Source organism: Mytilus californianus, unplaced genomic scaffold (assembly GCF_021869535.1).
Source record: "Mytilus californianus isolate M0D057914Y unplaced genomic scaffold, xbMytCali1.0.p SCAF_8, whole genome shotgun sequence".
In the NCBI taxonomy this organism is placed as follows: Eukaryota; Metazoa; Mollusca; class Bivalvia; order Mytilida; family Mytilidae; genus Mytilus; species Mytilus californianus.
The window spans coordinates 18,720,629-18,726,593 of record NW_026262734.1 but is presented as its reverse complement, the minus strand read 5'-3'; the positions used below and the strand labels follow the sequence as shown (position 1 = coordinate 18,726,593).

Below are 5,965 nucleotides of genomic sequence, written 5' to 3'. Positions count from 1 at the left end.
ACAATGAGCGCCATTTCCTCCACCACATATCAAGATTTTTAGTTTTGAATCCATCACCACTGATGTATCTGGAAATAGAAAAAAAACTGATTCTGAAATTTCTTTTATTAGTTTAATCCTGTTGTCTAGTGGGTTGGTGAGTTTGTGTAATATTTTCACACCTGGAGATTGCGGTACACCGACCATTCCGATATAGCCAATAGGGCTGAAAGTCTCGTTAAAGACCAACAATCATTCAATCGTATCAGAAAAAATACCGCATATGTACGCAGCTTTATAGTTTTTACATCAAAACAAGATTTCGAAGTTACTGCCTCTTTAAAAGACATATCCCAGCAAACACACAACATTTTAAAAACATTTTTTAAATGTCATATGGACGTCTCTCACAAAATATTTCAATAAGATATCATTTAAACATAAAAAAAATGTTTATTTTATTGTTTTTGAAATGTTTTATTTCTAACATTTAAGTAAAATGTTTTTACAACATTAACAAAATATTATTTGCTAATATCTTTTATTCATGTTCTCAAACATTGTTCTAAAATATCCCGTAGATATTTTATAATATAAAAAAATAATATTTTCTTCAATTGGTATTTTATATTTTAACAACATTTAAAGTAAATATTTTCCAAATATCCAAAAAACATTCTGCAAAAAAATGTTTTACAGAAAATATAGTTTTGCTATTTGCATAAAATGTTTTATAACGTAAAATTAAAATGTTTTACATAAAACATCTGAAAAATATCAGCTAAATGTTTTCTATAAAATATTCTGACATACACATTACTTAATAGTCTTACTGATATTTTATTCAACATTTTACGGATATAAAAATAACATTTTATTTAAACTTTATTCAAAACCCCACACACAACGTTTTGTGGAATTAGCTCGTTTTTTTCAGGATAAGATATAGTACTACATTTCATCAATATCATGACAAGCAAGATACTATGGTTGAAATCCTTAATTGATATCTTGAAGATCCTTGAAGTCAGATTGTATTCCTTCTTATATTAAAATTCAAAAGAGTCAACATTAAATTACGCAATAATGTATTAATAAACAATCACCTTTTTTGTTTAATGTTTATTCATTTCGTTCGTGTATATTTTAGAAATTAAGAAATGAAAACTGTAACTGTACTAAGTTCAATTTTCGTATCGTTTAAATGTCTTACGGAAAACCGACCTTTTCCGGAATCGACTTTTGTTTTATCACCGGAAATGATTTTGAAATTTGAATTTCGAAACGAAGACAGGATGTCAACAAAGAGAGACAAGAAAATTGTTTGTTACGCGATATATACTCACTTGGTAAGAATGATTAATCTGTTAAGATGAACTTGTGCATTCATCGTGTGTGTTCAATCATAATCGGAACCAAATTACATCTGTTTCTGGAGGTGCGGATCAAGGTTTTGAAAAAAGGGGGCCCCCTGCCCAAGGCAAGCAAACGTTTGGAGTGATACTTGCAAATAGTCTATACATTTATCTTATAAGTAGCTCCATAAGGGGGTCGGGGCCCCTAAATCCGCCACTGTTCAAGCATCTACGTACACCAATTATGAATTTGTTCATTGATATAAAAAAATTATAAGGATATGTGGCTTGTGTGTTTGATTGCCAATACACCTTATCGCTATTTGTCCGCCATTACTGGCCATGGACATCACAAAAGTTCCCATAAAATGTTGACGTCATATTAGAAAATATTTGACACCACAATTGAAAGTAATACACCTTATCGCTATTTGTCCGCCATTACTGCACATCACACAACTGTCACAAGTTTCCTTAAAATTTTGACGTCATCATAAAAAATATCTGATGCCACAATGGAAAAGTGATTGTTGTTTGACGTCAAAAGTTCAAGCAGGATAGATTCTCGGATCAAGCGGGAATAGCGATAAGGTGTATTATTGTATGACGTATGCTGACGTAAAAAGTTCAAGCGGGACAGATTTCCAAATACTGAAATAGCGATAAGGTGTATGAGACAGCTATCCACCAGAATTTAAATGACTTGGATAAAAGAAATTATAGGTCACTGTACAGCTTTCAAAACTGAGAAAACCAATGCCATATAGTCCACTTTGAAGCCTTGACAAACAAATGTTAAACTTTTCTCAACACAATTGAAACAAAACAACTAACTGCCTACATTAAATACACATTATGAAAAAAATTGACAGACTTAAACCAACAACAACTATTGCAATAAGCATGACTCAATACCTTGTTTCCGAGGCACACAAACAAGTTACAATAACACTAATATAAGCACCATTTGAATATGGAGATTTTTTTTTCTAGTAAAATCAGTGTATGTATGTATTTGCAAAACAGTAAATTAAATTTCCCTTAACAGCTTAATGAACATTACAAAGACTATGTAAGACTTCAGTACAAGCAAGATAATATAAACTGTTGCTTAAAATTATATTTATTGCTTCATACACACAATGTACATACAATGTATCTTTTATTTTTTAACAGGAGCTAAAAGAAAAGCCACAAAGGACAAGTTCAATATGCAGGTTTACAATTTGGAAGTGGCGCAGGTTCTTTGGAATGTCTACAACCTTTCAGGAGAATTTTTTTTTTAAGTAAGATTTTCATACAGAATTACTGTTATTCCATATTTAATTCAAATATTTAGCATAAACAATGCATTACATTCAAGATTAAGGGCATACAATACAGAAAAGATATCTGGATATTTGAATAAATAATTTTTTTTGTGACAAAATAGAAACAAGTTGTTTATTTAAATCAATCTTTTAGTCCAACAGTGTGCTTTCATAAACAACATATTTGCTTTCCTTTGAAGTATTTCAAATACATATAAACAACTCATTTAATGACATCTGTGTGTTTCTCGGAAGTTAAGTTATATTATTATCATCATTGTGAAAACAATGCTTAACACTTCGATAAGTTATTATGTGCCTATAGTATACTTCTAGGACTGTATCATATGCCCTTAGATACAAATGACAAGTTATAAACTATGTCACTCTACAGAGTTTAACACTTAAAAATGACAATAAGATGTTTAATGACATTATGTAGCAGGGCTTTTAAAGGCCCCTACATGATACAATGCATTTAATGAAAACTAAAAAAAAACAAGAAAAACAACAGCCTGATTTATACAAAACAATAAAAGAAAAAAATTATGATAGACAACAATCAACGAGTATAATGAAATAAGAATCTTGACTGGACACATATCTAGTCTAAAGTTTTTTATGTGTTTTTTTTTTAAATAACTTAATGAAGTTCAGCGTGGCATATTGCTCTCTCTTAACACGGTCAGTCATTTATCGTCCCCTTCCGACAGACTATCATCGTTATTTGTTTCAAAACTTTAAAGGGGAGGGGATGTATATCCTTCAGGCAACGTGAATCGTTCTATAATAAAGGAATGTGCAAGAAGTTTATATAGGTGTAATACCACCAAATCATAGTACGTCACATCCGGTTGCATACGAAAATAGGTCGAAAAAAAATATTCCCTTGAATTTGACAGTTGTAGGTAATTGATCCTACATTTCATTGCAGTAAAACATTTCTGAGTCATAAACATATATCTTGGGTATTTCAAAGCACCATTATTTCTTTATTTGGGGTTTCTATAGAATATTTTGGAAACTTGAGGTTACATGGTTACTAAAGCTTGTACACAGGTTAAAAAAGGGGGAAAATTTGATTGGTTAACTTCCAGTGATGGTTATTTTCTTATATGCAATGAAATGTTATGTGAAATTTTTTCTATAGTACTGGACAGGATAAAACTTTACTCATGCCAAGTATTTCTTTATTTGAAACAAAGATAAATTCTGCACAATTTTTTGAAAAGTGCAAATTTAACAAAGACTAATAGGGGAAAATCAATGGTGGTATTACACCTAATATGGGAAGCTGTACATGCACCTTTGACCTTGTGAGTACTCTCATGTGTTAAAATTTCTTGCTATTTAAGTGAAATATTACAAATTATGAAATATTCTGAGTGGATTGAGTCTCCAAAATACATTTTATGAGAAAATTTCCTTGAAATAGGACTTTACCATGAATATTAGTTGACAGAACAAGCCATACTTAGAGTCTTGGGGAGCTTTTTCTCCTTATTTCTTATATTCTGCTATACTAGAAAATTTTTCCTAAGAAATACTTTAATAAATATATAGTTTTAAGTAAATGAAATTATTTTTAAAGCAGTAACAACAAATTATTCACCAAAAGAGAAGTTTTTTATGTCCCTCTCTGGAACGCGGCGTAAATTTAAGTTTTACGCAAGGACTTATTGAAACCTCCTTGGAGACAGTAAACTTTTATACGTGTAGTTCAAGCAGCTTGAATACTTCAATTAATCATTTATAATAACATTTCTATCATAAATGAGTGAAAGTTACCCCAAAATTTTTATTTATTGGCCTAAAAAGTAGAAATTTTGAGGAAATTAGAGGCATAAATGGACCAAAAGAGACTTTATAAGGAAGAATAAGAGGTCCATTAGTAGTATTTATCATCCTAAAGTCATCTTTTGTATCATATTCAACTGTTTGTAGGCAGATGAGATAAATATTTGATCATTTATTGGTCCACACTATATTATATCATGATGCGGCTTGGTTTGAATTTTTCGAAGAAATTTTGCTCGAATCGCTGTAGATGTCGTCTTACATTATACTAGATTTTTCTCAAACTATTGAACTGATTATGACAAAACTTGACAGGAATGCTTGAAATAACCAGTATTACAAAGGAAAAAAGTCACATTCAGTTTATTCAACAAAAAAGTCTTCTTTAGGTGTAATACCACCAAATCATAGTACGTCACATCCGGTTGCATACGAAAATAGGTCGAAAAAAAATATTCCCTTGAATTTGACAGTTGTAGGTAATTGATCCTACATTTCATTGCAGTAAAACATTTCTGAGTCATAAACATATATCTTGGGTATTTCAAAGCACCATTATTTCTTTATTTGGGGTTTCTATAGAATATTTTGGAAACTTGAGGTTACATGGTTACTAAAGCTTGTACACAGGTTAAAAAAGGGGGAAAATTTGATTGGTTAACTTCCAGTGATGGTTATTTTCTTATATGCAATGAAATGTTATGTGAAATTTTTTCTATAGTACTGGACAGGATAAAACTTTACTCATGCCAAGTATTTCTTTATTTGAAACAAAGATAAATTCTGCACAATTTTTTGAAAAGTGCAAATTTAACAAAGACTAATAGGGGAAAATCAATGGTGGTATTACACCTATATGAATGTAAGATTAATTTTTTTTTCAGAAGCATGGCACAGCAAGAAAAAGATATAAGACACTACAAGACATTCCAAGTGATTTTGAATAAGACAATTGATTGACTTTTTCAATGTATTCTTAAATAAATCAAATAGTTGATGTAAAATGGTGTTTTGTTCTCATCTCTTCAGCCAATTATCAATGATTATTGACTTAAGATTTAACCCTATTAGAAGTGTAGCGTTTTAGTTTAGAAAGAGAAGTTGTATTGAAAAATCTGAATTTGGGACACAAGTTTTAGTCAATGTAACTTGAACTTAAAAATGTGGATAATGTTTGCATAATGTCCAATGGCATATATGTCATGCATGTTCAGGTTGACATATGCATGATGTGTATAAGATAGGTAATAAAAGTTGAGAGTGAAAAACTAAAAATTATACCATTGTGGTTAGAATGTGGGCTTTCTTGCACTGTCTGTCGTCTGTCCACCTATATTTGTCGGATTTTGTCCAACAAATATTTTCATCACTGTTTTTCCCAAAACTGCTGATCAAGATGAGGTCATATTTAATGTTGAATGTTCTCAAATTTTTCATTACTTTAATTAGTAATGCTGATGAACAGAATGACTTCATATTTGGTAAGTGGCTTGACCATGATGAGTTGTGTCTGCCATTTTGGAT

The 5,965-nt window shown here is 30.6% G+C and overlaps 1 long non-coding RNA gene across 1 annotated transcript; it reads left to right on the top strand.

Annotated features, from left to right (window-relative positions):
- The first annotated feature begins 339 nt into the window (after nt 1-339).
- On the top strand, nt 340-5,445 carry LOC127711070 (uncharacterized). Its single transcript, XR_007986458.1, has 2 exons — nt 340-2,620; nt 5,326-5,445. It is a non-coding gene; the product is annotated as an uncharacterized LOC127711070 (long non-coding RNA).
- The last annotated feature ends 520 nt before the right edge of the window (nt 5,446-5,965 follow it).